The sequence below is a fragment of the Paramisgurnus dabryanus genome, chromosome 15, assembly GCF_030506205.2.
Source record: "Paramisgurnus dabryanus chromosome 15, PD_genome_1.1, whole genome shotgun sequence".
NCBI classification, from domain to species: domain Eukaryota; kingdom Metazoa; phylum Chordata; class Actinopteri; order Cypriniformes; family Cobitidae; genus Paramisgurnus; species Paramisgurnus dabryanus.
In genome coordinates, this window is record NC_133351.1 from 15,020,860 (window position 1) to 15,039,030 (window position 18,171).

General features: G+C 38.0%; 1 long non-coding RNA gene across 1 annotated transcript in view; it reads right to left on the bottom strand.

Moving 5' to 3' along the window:
* LOC135733327 (uncharacterized) overlaps window positions 1–18,171 on the bottom strand; it is a 118,079-nt gene that overhangs the window by 67,935 nt on the left and 31,973 nt on the right. The window contains exon 4 of the long non-coding RNA XR_010526935.1: window positions 15,663–15,848. This is a non-coding gene — a long non-coding RNA (uncharacterized lncRNA). The remainder of the gene's footprint in view (window positions 1–15,662; window positions 15,849–18,171) is intronic.

Sequence of the window (18,171 nt, forward strand, 5' to 3'; positions counted from 1 at the left end):
CTTTAAGTTTTCGGACGCAGCCATAGTATTCCAAAAACAGTATACAAAAAGTACCCGGATGACCTACTACTTCCGGTTAGATTTTGAAGTGTGCATACGACGGACACTTCACTATCCCATGATGCCCCGTGAGAGGCGTTATCCAACGAAGAAGAAGAGGGCTCATCATATTAGGATATGGCAGAAAGCGCTGATGCGGCTTATTCACACTGGTATAACATGATGTGATGACGATGCATGTCACGTGATGTATCAACACGGCGGATGTAGTACGTCTGAATCACATTCATACTACCAGGATTCACATTATACAGTACCTACTGTTTTAATGGCCAGTAAGTAGGTACTTCATCTCATTCAGTATGTACTGTAAAATAAAAAAGATGTATGTGTAAGGCCAAAGCGCTCAGATGAAGAAACACTCACAAGTGCCCACTGTCGGCATTCGCCTTGTGTTTCCAGCTGCGTTTAAACACTTTGGTGGACACAGGGGCTAAGGGTGAAGGGACAGTGTATGGAAAATTTTTGAGCGGGATGTTGTTTCAGGTGCTGCTCAAACGTCTGGTATTAATTACATATTTATTTTAAAATGCTGGTCTTATTCAAGACAAGATTGTATAATAAGATATATAATAAGAAAAAATAATAAGACACTGGCAACTCAGAGAAAGAAATTGATAAATTAGAACAATGGATGTCCTTAGGTGGTTAATCTTGACACTCAACTCTGTCAAGGTAAAATTAAATAGCTAGCATCCTCTGAACAGACTGAACTTTTGATATTTTATTTGAGCTACCATTTTTATATTCTTCAGATGAGCTTGGGGCTCTATAGTCACACACAGGAAATACTGCACGTGCCATTGGATAATAACTATGTGTGTTTTTGCAACAAGGTGCTGATGCATTTAAAGAAGCCCGTAGGCCCTTAAGCAGAACTCCTGACGCCCAGGGAACAAGGTCGGCACATTTGCACAGACCCGAGAGGAAGTAGAAAGCAGAGGAAGCATTAACTGTTAAATAAAACACAGGAACCAGGGTTACTGCCACTCCTTGTACCTAAAGCCATTGGCAGGGGCTATTTTTGCCTAATTATCCTTGGTTAACAGGATTAATTACCACTACCTCTTTCCTCCCAGCCAGTCACTAATAAATCCACAACTAGCTCTCACAGACAAGGAAGGCCATCGTAATTAGCATAACAAGTCACAAAATCATTACAGCCCTAAATTGCTTACAGAGATGATCAACATCTAAGGCCTACAGGATGTAGTATAGATGTTGTTTTTGAGCGGCTAGGGAGGCAGGGAGGCTGTTGAATTCAATAAAATGTTGTGGTGGTCCTAAAACAGGGTAAACCATAGGAGGGTGGGGCAAGGCAACTGATTGACACAGAGACTTCTGCAGTGTTCAGTCATTGGCTACACTCGTTTTTAGACAAGAGGCTCCATTAGCAACAGATGGAGAGTGTGTGTACGTGAGAGTCTGAATGCATGTGACCATTCATTTCTCTGCCAAAATTTGAAATCAACGGATGAGTGTGCTGTTTCAGAGAAAACATGACTGAACAAGACAGGAATGAGTATGATACAAAATGGTCCTTGTCCACAAACATTCTCCTTTTATGGCTGCAATGCAGTTTTGTCATCTATTTATCTTTATTTTAAATGAAAATCAATAAATTATTGGGATGTATACCATTCTTAAAAATGTAAATATACTGTTTGCATAAAATTATCCTATCATGATGAGTAATTTGAGCTTTGATTATTTTGCTTTACTGTACCAGTTTCTGTTCAGGGGTGATTTTGATTCATGCATTCACATTCAGCCTCATGTCATGCCCATGGACCACTTGCTGAACGCCTGATGAATATGGCACGCAAAACTGGAAACATATTAGGGGTCAGTACACTTGGTTGAATTTTGCAGGATTTCTATATCATTTTAGTAATCTTAGTCTTAGTTCTGTCATTCATAAACACGACTATCCTACCACTGCTATGCGGATGACACACAACTCCACTTGTTGTTCCACCCTGAAGATCCCACGGTTTCTTCCCGCATCTCAGCATGCCTGAGGGACTTTTTACTCATTATAAGATACTTCTTTCAAAAGTAATATTATTACTTGATTTATTACTCCCAGCCAACAGTAATTAGTTACACTAGTTACATTACTTTTCCATTACACCCCCAAAAAATGGTAATTGCTTATTTTTTGCAGTCTGTGAATCCATGAAAGTTACAGATAAATGAAGAGTACAACTTGCTGAAACTATTTTTTAAACAACTTCTGTAATTGAATAAAGCCGTAGCACATATACTAATATCTGCAACAGGGCTCAAGCAGGTGGAACCAACCAAACATGTTGGGAGAACAAAAAGCTAGCTTCCTGTGTTGGTGATGATGTGTAAAGTAACGAAAAGAAACTATCCATTTTTATAGTGAATATATTATTATTACTCTATCTATACATATATATTATTGTAGTTACACTACACGTTACCAGAAAAAGTAATATTATTATAGTAAATTACTTGTAACTAGTTATTGCCCAACACTGGTAAGCAACCCATAACTTTCCATAACATATATAGTTGACAAACAGCATTATTAATTGTAAATAACTTTTGTAAAAATAAAAAATGTGTTATTCAAAATGTATATTTATATATTTTTTTACACAAAAATAAGGTAAATGTGTAACTGTAGTAAAGCCCTTAAGAAATGGTTTAAAATGTTTTATTGCACATATTATTTCAACCTAGCATTAGGCAGCTGTTGGGTTAAATTTACCTAGAAATTATTTATATTTTACCCAATAATTAATTAAAACAACCCAGAATATGTTAAATCACAACTCAACGTGTTGGGTTTATCCCATTTTTGACCCAGTGCTGGGTTGAAAATAACCCAGCATTTTTTAGTAAATGCATGATAAAAAAAATCATAGTCCTATATTAGTCCTATTTACTACATGCATGTGCGGATTCATGAAAGTAAAAATGAAAAGAATTACATCTCAAACAGATCACAAAAAAAAAACATGGCAGCCAAAGCAGCCCTGGTATTCCTTTGGTAACATTCTGGCATGTCTGTGGCTGAGCTGAACGCAAGCAGCCCGTGCCAAATCCAACACTCTTGAGTCTGGGAGAGGAGACCTCGCAGCCAACAGCTGCCAACCAGTTTAGCACCAGCCTCCTCCATTTGCCTGCTTTCACTAACCTGTCCTGACAAGTAACCAGATTAGCGTAGTCTTCCATCAGTGAAGGAGAGCAGGAAGAACAGATGGATCTTCCTGTATCGTTCCCCCCTCGGCTCCAAGCTCAACACCGCAGTGCTTAGCTCGCACAATGGCTGGGGCCCGGCCCCGCCGCAATCACCGTGCTATGAGTTAATTGTTGCTAACAGCTTTGCATAATGCTGTTCGGGGAATACTGATCTCCGTCTTCATATTCCCCTACCCTCCTCTCTTCTCCCCACAAAACCGCAAGCGCCTCGCAAACTGGGCAAATTGGCAAACGCATTTAGCCAAACGCCCACTTCCTTAAAGGAGATCGGAGAACGAAATGATTAGGAAAAGCTTGACAGTTTCAGAGCATTAAATTAAAGCTGTTTGTGTGTGTGTGTGTGTGTACGTATGACTCCTCATTACAGAAGTGTAACAACGATACACACATGGCAAATAAGGCACGGCAATGCTAAAGAAATAATTGAATGAATAATGTCAGGGGTGGAAGGAGAAAAGAAAAGAGAGCAGACGGAAAACAAACTGCAATTTATAACACGTGTCATCTGCCGGGAAAAACTGAGCTTGTCTTTTTACAGTTTCTCTGGTATGTATCACTAAGTTTGCTCAAGTGAGCAGATGGGCGCACTAATTAGCTCAGTTCATGCCGCAAGTTTGTTTATAAAGAGAGAATGGGAAGCAGACATTTTGACACATTTTATTAACATATACCTTAAAGCTTTGCCTCCTGATACCCAGAAGGCTTTTAAGCGTTTCCGCTTTATGCATACATACACACATGTGCATGCAATATGCGCATGCGAATATGAATATATTTCTAGCGCCAATAACTTTTAGGCCCAAACAATACTCTACACTGGGTTACTTTCAACGCAGCGCTGGGTCAAAAAGGGCCGATCCCAACCAGCTGGGTTGAACTTTATCCTATTCTGGGTTTTTTCAGCCTAAAATGCTTGGTTGTTTTCAGAAATTGTTGGGTCAATTGTTAATTGTTAATCCCAGTGGTAGGGTTTGAACCCAACATTGGGTTCAAAATAACCAAGCATTTTTTTAAGTGTACGCTTACATGAACGCAGACACTTCCAGCTATGCCAGCTCTTTTGTTTTCACGGTGCATTCGGAAATGTGTCTGATCGTAAACTGTCTTTTATAGTCGCTTTCATTTTTAAGGTCAACCTCTGTTATGGCAAACCAACAGTTTGGTAAGAATCTTACTGACAATAAAGTAAATGGGGCCTATTTTAAGAATGGAATTATCGTAGAAATAAGCTCAACAGTGCGATCTGGACCCAATGGGAATCAGAGGGTCTTGATCACACTTAAGAAGCTAATTTCGCAATAACAACCTGTTGTCTTTACATTATCTGCTTATTACACGGCTTTATTTACACCTGCTTATTTTTAATGAATGCAGACCTTCCACAAGATAAACTCTTACTTTCAGTTTTAAGATAAGATGTTCAAATGTCACAAATACACTATTTGGTTTAATAATTTGTAAATATGTCGTCATATATATTATTAAAAGACATATATTTTTTAAAGTTTTTGTGTCATATTAAACTGTACCTGTCAAAATTATTTGCAGCTGTGTGTTATTAGTTTCAGGTGGTTGTTATGTCAGAATAACATACATTGGAATGTTCCGGCCAATCAGAATTAAGCATTTTAGAGTGCCATGTAACAAATGCCAGGACTAGGCCTTATTTATTTAAGGTCATTTACGAAGATTTTACAAACATACCTTACAAAAAACACTACATGTGTGCATCTTAAGACAAAACAATGTCACTGATTTATGTTAAAATCAGTCAGTTGTTGTACATCCGCATACATTCATTTATTTCTCAGTCCGCCACAAAATTAAAATTGACCACCATAAATAGATGTTTGCACATCGCATTTATTAATACATCTGTCTCACATGACAATTTCTCACCCGTGTTGTCGGTCGACGCGGTCCGCTGAGCCTCATTTAAGTTGCATTTAAGCATATATGCGAACGTGAGCGTCACGTATGTGCCGCCACAAACTGCAAGTCTGGAAAAATGGTATGGTGTTCCTGATTCTCAACCTGTGGATGTTTTTTATCGCTAAAAGGGAGTTTGGGAACTTATAGCAGAGCACAGCAGACAACATGTTTGCTCGAGACAGCGCAAGCTAGCACTGAGGTAAAGCTAATCTTTTACATTATATCGATGAAGCTGGTAGTGACGATTCTCTCAAACCAATCAGCGATCTACAGTGTTTTCGCGTCACGTTTTGGTATCAGCTCGTGTCGCTTGGAACCCCGACCGAGTTGGTACTAAAAAAAGTATCGGGTACTACGTACTGCACCCAGTGGAAAAGCTCACAAAAGTAAGCTGACCCAAACCAAACCGTGGGGTACTATGCAATGGAAAAGCTGCATGAATGCCAGATGCGGCTGAGAGTATAAAGCCTCCTCTCATTAGTAAACTGACCAATCAGGATGAATATTCAAATGACGCAACGTCATTTGCTTCCATCCGAAAAATGCACAAGGGAGGCGAAATAAAAATTTGCCTCCTCCTGCATAAATACCCAATCATTATCAAAGGTGACCTTTCAAGCCAATTAGCTTTAAGCATCACTTTATAGTTTGTCATTAAGCCTGCCTGTGGAGAGAGATATAGCTGCAGCTAAATACAAGAAAAGAAAAAAGAAACTAATACGTAGCCATTATATGAAAAAAAATCTTAAAACAAATGTAAGACAACAATATCAGGTGCATAAAATGATTCAATAAAGAATAAGATAAGTTGATAGCAGATAAACAGCTTCTATTCAGGTAATTTCTTGCTTTGGTCATATTTGATATATTTTCATTTATGTTTAAGCCATAATATACGTAGATGAAATGGTAATTATTAAAGGATCAACGACTGAAAGTATCTTTATATTTTTTATATGTAATGATTGAGCGGAGATGGATGCATAGTGTGTCTTTGCCAGGCTGGGGATTCCTACATTCTGTCTTATCCGTGTCACCCAGAATTCCTGCTGTGTCTCACTCACACACTCTTGCTCTCACCATCTTTCTCTGACTGAACAGACCACATGGGTTAGTAGCATCTCACTAGAGGTTTGCATGTTAATTATAGTTGAGCATTCTCATAATACAGCATTTTTAGTACCTAGAGGTGTGTCAATAGATATTTGTTTTTAAATGTTTTATTTTAACTTTAATTTATTAACCTACAATGGTACAAATTTAGGTTTGTGTTAATACATTATTTGATTGAACAACGAATCGTTCACAAGGACACATTTGCTGATAAGCTCATGAGAGACTTACTGGTGCTGACCAATCAAAGAGCAGTGTCATGTTAAATGCTCAGAGAGGTGAAGTCAGGGTCATAAGTATATATCAACCTGTTTCATCATCTTCTGTTTGGAATCATGTTCATCTTGTTTTTAAAAAGCAGCATTAAAACATTTGAAAGGTAGACTTGGCTGAGGAGGTACAGGTAACAACTTTAATAAGAGCTTTAATAACTAGATATGTTAGCAAAAGCGAAAAAGGCAGAGAAAGAGAGGCAGAGGGCTGGGTAGAGGCCAGCCATAGCAACCCTGCCAGGATGGCGTTTTTCCAAATCTTACACTGCTTATGCATGAACCCTAGGGAGACGGCTAGGGTTGTGGAATCTGATGATTTCAGCCTTCCCTTTTTATGCCAACAAATATGATTACATATTCCCTCCTTCAACCACCATGGTTTACATTATATATAAAATGGTCACTTGAAACATATTGACACATACATGTTCAAGGCTCTTCAGCGCCCTCCTGCTGTGCCTCTCCCCTTCAAAAATACAGAGGATTCACATGAACCAAAAATGCTGATCCTTTTCAAAAGCAGAGGGCCGAAGAAAAGGTCATCCACAACAGGCCGGATAAATGCATGCCATCCTGGCTTTACCTCTAATACCTTAAAACCTCCCCACATTCAGGCGTAACCCATCTTTTCTCAGATTCTTCTGTGCGAGATTGCCGGCTCTCTGGACATCAGCCAATGGGAGCACAGGATGCGTGTTATCAGTGGCCTTCAGGCGATGCTACTTTAAGGAGCGCGTGACCAAGCGCTTGAGACTACGGGCTAAGCCGTTAACCACACCTTTGACCACTGCTGCTTATAGGGAGTCAACGGTTCAGGTGAGATGGCTGATAATATTTTCACAGGGAAAATCTAAACATAATAGACAACAAAAGACATGTTAGGCGAGTATTCAAACATGTCACAGCTCTTGGCCTATCACTGCCTTCACAGGTATCTGATGCAAACAACACACACATGCACACAAAAAATGTTGTTGTGTTAAGCAACATATACAATTTTCAACCATTTTAAAGTTCTTGAATCTAAAACAGTTTAAATATTATTTATTATTTAGCTAAATGTATTATGGAAAAATTTAATCCCACCAACTACACATGTAGTCACAGTATAAAAGGTACAAAAGCTGTCACAGGGGCGGTACCTTTCAAAAATCAAACGTGGACAATTACACTGCTTCAAATATTTTATTGGTTCTTCCTAACCCCAAATAGCTGGAAGAAATCTAAAATGCAAGCCAAACCAAACCTCGGGTCTTAGGAAGTTAAAGATATAAAGGTTATATGTTCACCAAATGTTCTTTATATTATGTAGGAAGATTTTATCTATTAAACAGTAAATTAATAACCAAAAAAGGCTTTTGGGGAGTTTTCACAGGCAAGAGTGAAATACTTTAACATTCCAGTTCACCATGTCCAGTTTATTCTGCCTAGCAGCTGAGATCCAACCCAGAAAAAAAAAGATTTTACAAATATGTGTTAATAATCTTTGTAGAAACAACATTTCACATCATGTGTGAAAGCCACATTGTCCCGGACTGGGGCTTTGGAAAAATAAATCATTAAAAAAACTCAAGAAAAGGAGAAGAGTAGGGAAAGTGAGAAAGGGAAAGGTGTAGAAGAGTGGGAGAGAAAATGGACGGACCGCTGTTCGACAAATATTTAGAGATGTGGTTTTGTTTTCATTGCTGACATCAACATAAATTTGTACAAAGGGGCCCGAGATGCTCAGCAGGTGCCATTTTCTGTAAAACAAGTTGGAAGAGGAGACATTGGAGGAAGACATGAAAGAGGATTTGAGGTGGGAAGAGAATAAAAGAGGTGGAAAGGAGCGACCTTTGGCCCTTTGAACTGCGCTTTCTCTCTCCCTCGGAGAAGTGTGGGTCATCTGCTCTCAACCCTCGGCCTCACACCACAGTGCCGGCCTTCTGTAGCATCTCAGCTGCCGAACTCCACTTTAAACCACCGTCCTACCCACAACACACGAACATATATGTAAAGAAAGAAAAAGGAAAAACACACACAACTCCACAGGAGCTTGTGGTTGTCTTTCTAAGCACTTTTTTTCTAAGCACCATACAATTCTTATTCAGGTGAACAGACATGGCACATAGACGTCTAACAAAAATTTAAATAGCCAAAGGGCTAATAAAAAACAATAATACAGATTATGTATTATTATATTTAGTTTATAGTTTTATCTGTGTAAAAGTCATAAGGGTCCGTTTTTTAAATGAAGATTTATATATCATTTGAAAGTTGAATAAATAAATAAAAACTTCCCATTGATTTATAGTTTGTTAGGATAGGACAATATTTGGCTGAAATACAACTATTTGAAAATCTGAGGGTGCAAAAAATCTAAATATTGAGAAAATTGCCTTTAACGTTCTCCAAATGTAGTCCTTAGCAACACTCATTACAAATAATAAATACATTTTTGATATATTTACAATAGAAATTGTACGGTATCTTCACCTTTACTTAATATCCTAATGATTTTTGGCATTAATTTTTTTGCTACAAATGTGCGACTTATGACTGCTTTGTGGTCCAGGGTCACACATAAATATTTACAATATAAATAAATATTCAATATTCAACTATATTCCACATTTTGATGTCCCCATGAGGAAACAAGCTTATAAATCAAACAGAATGATGTATCTTGAAAATCTAAGGTAGTAGAAAGTTTTCTGTGATGGTTGGGGTTAGGGAATGGGGTAGGTAAGGGGAATAGAATATACAGTTTGTATGGTATAAAATGCATTACGTCTATGGAATGTCCCCACAAAACATGGAAACCAGAATGTGTGTGTGTGTGTGTGTGTGTGTGTGTGTGTGTGTGTGTGTGTGTGCGTGCGTGCGTGCGTGCGTGCGTGCGTGCGTGGGCGTGTGTGTGTGTGTCAGATCGCGTTAACCAAACCGTAATGTAAGAGCATGCGATCAATCTCCAAAACAGAAGTAAAACTGCGTCGTCTATCTGAGGTAAAAACACAAAATCTAATCTGCATTTATCTGCCTTCATGCGTTTATTACACAAGGTGGTTTCAGATACACAGTCAGTGTTTGATTCAATTCAGATTTTTACACGCCTGTTGCTATTTTAATCGCAATAGTATTTTGTGATTTGATTTGTTCATATTTGCCTGTTCAGCACAAAGTTCGTGTGTTTTATCGGCTCAGCTGTCTGTCACTGCGAGAAAAAAATAATTCATTAATCTGCTTCATGTGATGTTAAACATGTAAAGTGATCCACAGTCTCTGTTCATCATATGTTTTTTGGGCTTTTTGGGCTTTACCTAGCTTCCTCTTCAATACGTTGCTTTAGTAATACGTGCAATTATAATATTGAGTCATAGCCGCAGCAAATTTAACTGCTCATGCTATCATGTATTCTGTTGTGCTATCTGTCGTTTTCTGTGCTTTTCACTGCTTCTATTTATGTAAAGCTGCTTTGAAACAATTGACTTTTGTGAAAAGCGCTATATAAATAAAATTGAATTGAATATGTTCTCTTCACAAATAAACAAACACATTTGAACTTGAATGTTCGTCTTGTAAGTTCATGATTAGAAATGAAAAGGTGAACGAAAACAATTCTTATCATTATGTCGTGATTTTCAAATTAAATAGACTAACGCAAACTCTGGTGTGTTTGTGAGTGTGTGTGAATGATTACCATGATTATTTCATTACTGATAATAAACCCACATTATCCTCAGATTTACACAATCATAGTACATTTATTTCATGATTTAGTTGACTTTAACAGTAACATTTTCAGCATTTTTGCTAAGCAGTAATGATATATATCACCTGATAAACTGCTAGTTACAGACCTGCATTACCACAGTAAAAGTTTAATTTCAAGTTTGTATGCGCCCCCCCCCCAATTTTTTTTAGCACCAGCCGCCACTGGTCTCCAGATGCAATTAACTCTTTCCCGCCATTGACAAGTTATTTCGTCAATAAAGAGTAAACGCTTCCCTGCCAATGACGAGAATGAACTCCGTGTATGTTTTAAAGATTGCTCTGTATCTGATCTCCATCAAAAGTCCTTAGCAAAAATTTAATTATCTCAGCTTTTTGCTCAAAATTTAGTTTTTTTTGTGAAGAAACCTACCCATATTTGAGAGGTGATAAAAGAGAACTAATGAAGGTAGGATGAAACGTTTTTTGTTGTTGTTGTTTGAAAGCAGAGGGTATGTTCTTTCATTTGATATATTGTATGTTTATATATTTAAAGAAGAACATTTTCTGGCTCTGAAAATCCTGGCGCTCGCTGGCCATCTTTTTATAAAATGCTGGCGGGGAAAAGAGTTAAATATAATTTTATCAATTTTAATTATTATTATTATTGGATGATTGAGTTTATTACTTTTTTGTTATAGTTTTATAACACCTGGAGAAAACAATTTGACAGAGTATTACAACTTAATGACATTTTAATGACAAAATTTGTATCACTGGTAAAAGGTGGTAGTCATGTTGTCTTAATGTCAAGTTGTCATAATAAAGACATCTCAAACAATGTCATCTTTGCAATAAAAATAACATAATTGAACAAATGACACTTACTGTGAGTTGTCATCAACGTGCATAAAATCTCCTTGAGCGTCTATTTTATTATATCACAGGTTCAGTGTGAATGCTCTAACCTGTTACCATCAGTGCCAATCACTGCTGCGATGAGTCAGAATGATTGCCTATGGTGATCGACAGCCTTATATCCTACCCAGAATATGGAGCTTAACTAGTCTGGTTATGTTTGCAAAAACCCCAGTGCTACCTGGTATTCCAAGATATATTTAATGGTAAAACAGCATACTTCCAGCCCAACGTCTCCCGCAAGAGTGGAGAATTAACCTGTTGCTTAAGTGTTTCTAACACTGCTTTCGTGCAAATTATTTATTCAGCCATCTTGTCCAAGTCCCTGGACACTTCTTGGGTCAGGCCTTCCTGGGCAGCAGTGCTGAGTCAGCGACCAATCAGACAGCCCCACTGGGGCTTGCCGTGTCCAGAGTCATGCTTCCTGTTTTTGTCAGTGCTTGTCAGGAGCCACCTGGCCAGTGCCGACCAGAAAGGGTCAGTTTGCATGGGGGTCCGTCCCTAAAGGGAGTTCAGGGGGTCAGGAAGAGGGGAAAAATGACACACAGTGTGCCTATAATTTCACATATGAAGCGTAACCTGATTAGTTGCAAGCTTAATCCAGTTAGTGCCAACAATCCCAGGGTCACCTATACAAAAACAATTGACATTCAAAGCGGTTGGCTGGGTGCCTTTACTTGTAAACAAACTGAATTGTAATGCAAGTAAAAACTCAAAAGCAGCCCTGCTCCGGTCACATCTCCAATCGGCAAGGCTGAAACAATCAGGCCCCTACTCACAGTTGCATCGGTCAATCACCCACAATGCCTTGATTTTACCACATAAAAGATATTTGTGCATAAACGCAGAGAGCAATGGTGCAGCAAATACCCCATTAATTAGCACAGGTTGTGGCAGTGGTTAATAACCATCCAGGCTCTGGGTCACGCCTGCTCCTCTGTGCAAGAACAGAATGGAGGTTTAGGTTCCTGCTGCCCACAGCGGTCTGGACCTTTCCACTTCACCTCCTCCTAATAGACGCTCCACAATGGCCTCTGGCTCTAATGAGTTGGCTTCTTGCACGGACACCAGTACGGCGAACAGGTGCGTCTGGGACCGGAGGCATGGGGAGAATGGGAAGAGGTCTCTCTGTTTGTTCCTCCACTGTCTGCAAGATAAACAGATCGACCAGCAGTGGCAACCTTAAATTCTTTCAGAGAGAAGGTAAAAGACTCTGCAGCTGGACGGCATGAATGGGCCCTGCCACACTTCACCAAACTCTCTAATGAGCAGAACCTTGGCACAGACTATTCGACGGACAAAACAAAAACCCACTGTCGGGCTAAAATAAGAAGGAAAGAATGGTCATTATAGGAAGGTTCTGAAGGATGAAGTGAAGACATTAGGATGGATAGATCAGGATGTATGGATGCCAATACTGCTGGTTGTAATTAAAAAGCTTTTCGGTAAGATTTTTTGGGGAAGAACATACTGTTCCTGCTCACTCAAGCACTGGGAAGCATCTCACTGAGTCTGAGCTGAAGTCAAGAGACAATGGACGTCAATGAATAGATGGGGTGCCTGTTTTCTAATGCACTTTAGATGAGTGTGTGTTTAGAGTAGCAGACATGACAGGGTGGTCATTGTGTCTCTAGCAGAAGTGGGTGGCGGAGGCTTTAAAATAATGCAATTAAACTGTGACAAGGACCTGGATGCAGTTGCACAGCCATCTGTAGGCCTTGTCAATCAAAGGCTAAAATGTACATATATGTGTTTGTGTGTGTTTCATCAATTATTGCATATTGGGCTAACATTTTTAGAAATGTCCTCTACTTTGTTTGAGTATTTACAGTGTCAACTGCTAAACAATGCAACATTGATTTTCGTTATTTTGTTAACCAGTGTTTCTCTCCAAGATTAACTTATTTTTAGATTTTAGATTTACTATATTTACTGGAAGTAGGGATGCACCGATACCACTTTTTTGGAATACGAGTACGAGTACGAGTACTTGCATTTCAGTACTTGCCGATACCGATACAGAGTACTTAATAAAAAAACATGATTTAAATTTACAGGTAACAGCTTTAGTCATATAATTTAACAAAAAAACAAAGGACTAGTTTTCCAGTTTGTTGTAAACTCTGCCTCTTTGGACAACACAAGAGACATTAACCCCTTACACGCCGCCAAACATAGACATTTCTCAGACCATTGTAGCGATTCCAGGTATCGGGGGACTTTTAACGAGTACAAGTACTTTAAAAAATGTGGTATCGAGGCCGATACCCGATACCAGTATCGTATCGGTGCATTCCTAACTGGAAGTAATAAAATAAATCAAGTCGAATTTGTTAAATAAGCAAATAGGTTGTTACTGCTTGGTACCTTTTCAAAAAGGTACCTTAAAGGTATATACTGGTAGCTCTAAGCTACACGCTGGTACCTTAGAGGTACATACTGGAACCTCAAAGGTACATATCAATACCTAAAGGGACTGTCCCAGTGACAAAAAATTACAACTTTTGTCGAAAAGTGTATATGAGAGGCTGACTGTATTGTGCAATAAGTCACAGCTAAAGGGCGTTGTTGCAACCATCTCCAGCCATTACTTATTTACAATACACCACTAGCCTTGAGTACCTTATTTTTTTATAAAATAGTTACCACATGTGTAAATATGTGTAAATTCTAGGGGGAGTTGTGCAATTGTGTCTCATATTGTGTCCGATTAAAATACACTTGGCGAATAGAACAAAGAAATATGTAATTTTCGCTTAATCTGGAGTAACTGTTTATGCGATGTCCTCTTCCCAAAGTGCACTTCAAAAGGCAAAAAGCACCGTTTGGAATTCACACAGAATGTTTAACATTCATTTACTTTGCTAAAGATGCTGTGCAGTAATACACAGAATCGTATATCGTTAATGTATATAAAATATAACTACTGACATCAGAATACAAGGATTAGAACTACTAACCATTGTATAAATCTCATTAACAACAACCATGACATATCATGGCCACATACCCGATCCCATGGAATAACACAAAAAACTAATGGTGCAAAAATGTAGGCTACTCGTACTGCACGTTTGCACTGGAACAACTTTTTACATCCCGCATTAATGTATAGTGAATGTTCTTTTCGATGTTGAATTTAATATCTTTTTGGTATTTTTATATTTAATTTATTTCTTGCAATGTAGGCTACTTGTAATTCTGCAAAACAATAGATGATACTGATTTTAAATTGAAAAGAGAACAATATCATAAAATTTACACAAAGTACAGTGAAATAGCTCAACATGGTAGTAAAATTGTATTCCATAGCAATATCATACCAGTATCCAAAAATATTTCTTTATGTATAGCCAAGGAAGGAAATTGTTTTTAAAATAAGCAAATAAAAACATGGTTACTATATTTAAACCATGTTTAATTTTCAAAAGGGCCTGCATAAGAATAACTTTTTGGGTTTTTTTTCCCCAGTACACCAGAAACAATGTAAATTTTGTGATGCATACACTTTGTTTAAGAATAAGCTAATTCTTTCACATATGAATAATGCAAAGTCGTGTTATAGTCACAAAAAAATTTATTAATTTATTTGTGTCCATGGCACGAAATTCAGCTTTTCTTTTTTGTGTCACTCGCACAAATTTATATAAATAGTTTTTCGTGTCCGTGGCACAACTTTCTTTTTCATGCCATTTTATGTATTGTTTTCTCATTTTTTCCCCCATATTTAAATCATTGTCCCTTGGGGTTAGATTTGGGGTTTGGGTTAGGATGTACTTTTATGTATTGGTTTCTACATGTTTTTCTTTTGCTTTTAAAACTATTCTCGCCTGGAGTTGCGGGTTAGAGTTGGGGTTTGGGTTAGGATGCCTAAAAATGTATCAGAAAGTGATTCTAACACCAACCCCAAGTAACAATGGTAAAAAAATAGGAAAAAAACTACACTGAAAAAAAGGATTCATTGAATTTACTCAATTTTTAAAGTAAGTGGTTGCAATCAATTTATTTAAGCTACATTTAAACAATTAAGATTAGTAAAGTAAAATAAAATATAAAACTTTTGTTTAAATGTAGCTTAAATAAATTGATTGCAACCACTTACCTTAAAAAAATTGAGTAAATTCAATGAATCCTTTTTTTCAGTGTATGAGAAAACAATACATAAAATGCCATGAAAAAGAAAGTCGTTCAACGGACACAAAAAAAGTATTTATAAAAATTTGTGCATGACACGAAAAAGAAAAAGCTGCATTTCGTGTCATGGATACGAATAAATTAATAAAATTTTGCGCAACTATAACACGACTTTTCGTGAGATCAGTCTGATTACGATATGTCTGCAGGTTCAGACAGGAAATTCAGATTCACTCTTCATTTTGTTGTGGATGCTGTACTCCATCTAAAAGTGAAAGCAGGTGGAGGGGAGGGAAGCTTTCTGCTTACCTTACAAAGACCTCCAGAGTGGCTCAGAAGACCAAACAAATATCGCATTAGCATTATGCTAACATAGCCCAGGACTTAAGAAACATGAAAGGCCACAAAGCACTGGTGAGGTGGTCTTCAGCAGTCGACAGCTGGGGGAATTGTTGGGAGGCAACCAGGGCATGTCTACTGATTCACTATCCAGTCCTTAACAAAAAGACCACATAGATCACCACACAGAGAAATGAATCCTCCTTCTTGATGAATCACTATGGTACAATACTAAGACAATTGTAAAAGACACTGAAGTGCATTTCATAAAAAAATACAGCTCAAAATCATTGAAAAAACATCCAATGTAGCAACATGTGATGGCACATTTTTTTTATATAAAGTGCAAATATTTGGTTAAGTTTCTATTCTAAGAAGCCTATGTGCAACTTTCAGAAAATGTTTTTTATGTCACTAGTGTGCTTATGAAAACTTGTAATAGCTTTTTGAGTTGTGTCTCTCTTGGCAAAAAAAATTGTCACGTACATACTTAAAACCTTCTAGCATGTCCGCTGATATCTTAATCTGATCTCCATCAGCCATTTTGTGTTTGTTCAGAAACTTTTTCCATGCTGTGATTAAAGCTTTCTCCTGAATTCATGTTCTGTGGTAATGCTCAATGATGTAACACACAAACCTATTCAACAGTCCAATCATCATAACTTTATATCATTAAAATAACAGCCAATCTTTTATTTGCACTAGTACGCTCTTAAAATAAAGGTGCTTAAAGGGATCTTCAAAGTGATGCCATAAAAACCGTTTTTGGTTACACAAAAAATGATTTAGTCGAAGGTTCTTTAAAGAACCATTTCTTATATATCTATATAATCTGAATAAAAAATGTTCACCTTAAAGGACCTCTGTGAAATAGAAAGATTAAAAGAACTATTTAGACAGAAAAGGATCTTCAATGGAATCGCAAAGCATCTTTTTTTGTGTAATGCTGACATGCTCAGTTTCTGACTCTGTCTGTTAACATGATTGATTTATTTAGTTTGGACGGGCTCTGCTGCAGGAAGTTGCATAGATGTTTAGTGCTGTAGGCGTGTCAGTGGGTGTTCTGCATTCATAAGCCGTGCGTTTGTCTCAATAGCTGGACCATACAGCTTTAGACTTGAGTGCTGTCAGAAAACCTAAGTGAACCGTTATTTACACATACATTTATGCATTTGGCAGATACTTTGATCCAAAGCAACTGACAGCACAAAACAAGCTATACTTATCTCTGTGTGTTCACTGGGATCAAACCCATAACTTTTTGCACTGCTAATGCAATGCTCCATCAGTAAGCTACATATTTGTCAATTTGCCAACATGATCTCACGGAAAGTTGTGTTATAGTCACGAAAAATTTGATTAATTTATTTGTGTCCATTGCACATAATTCAGCTTTTTTTGTGCCAAGCGACAATGGTAATAAAATAGGGAAAAAAAGTTGTGCCACAAACACGAAAAACTAAATTAGTGCGAGTGACACGAAAAAGACATTTATGCTCAAGGCACAAAATAAAGCTGAATTTCATGCAATAAATTCAATAAAAATTGTTAAACGACTTCCACGAGGTCCGTCTGATACAGTATATGCAGTTTAGAGTTGGTTCACAGAGACCAAGACACAAGACAACTGATGTATTTCATTACAAAGCCTTCAATAAGCGTGCAAAAAATCTTGTGTTTTTTTTTGGGGGGGGGGTTCCACTTAGGGCAGTGCTACCCAATCCTGGTCCTTGGGCACCCCTTTCAAGAAAGCTTTACATGTCTCCTTATTTAAAACACCTGATTTAACTTATCAGCCTCCTTCCAAAATGGTAAACAGGTCTGTGAGTCTGATGTGTTAAATAAGGAGACATCTTAAACTTTCTGGGAGGGGGTGCTCGGGGACCATGATTGGGAAGCATTGACTTATGGTGCTTTTCCATTGCATAGTACCCCACGGTTTAGTTTAGTTTGGGTCGGGTCAGCTTACTTTTGGGAGCTTTTCCATTGGGTGCAGTACGTAGTACCCGATACTTTTTTTCGTACCACCTCGGTTGGGGTTCCAAGCGACCCGAGCTGAAACCAAACGTGACGCGAAAACACTGTAGATCACTGATTGGTCTGAATCGTCACGTCATCGCTATAATGTAAATATTAGCTTTAGCTTACTGCTAGCTTGCGCTGTCTCAAGCAAACATGTTGTTATCTGTGTTCTGCTATAAGTTTCCAAACACCCTTTTAGCGATGAAAAACATCCGCAGGTTGAGAATCCGGGACACCATAACAGTTTTTTTCCAGACTTTTCCAGACATTCGCGACGTGCACGTCCGCATTATATATGCTTAAATGCAACTTGAATGAGGCTCAGCGGAGCGCCGTCGACTGACGCCACGGGTCGGGTGTTTGAACAGAAACTCTCATGTGAGACAGAGGTAGTTATAAACGCGATGTGCAAACATCTATTTGTGGTGGCCAATTTTAATTTTGTGGCAGAGTGAGA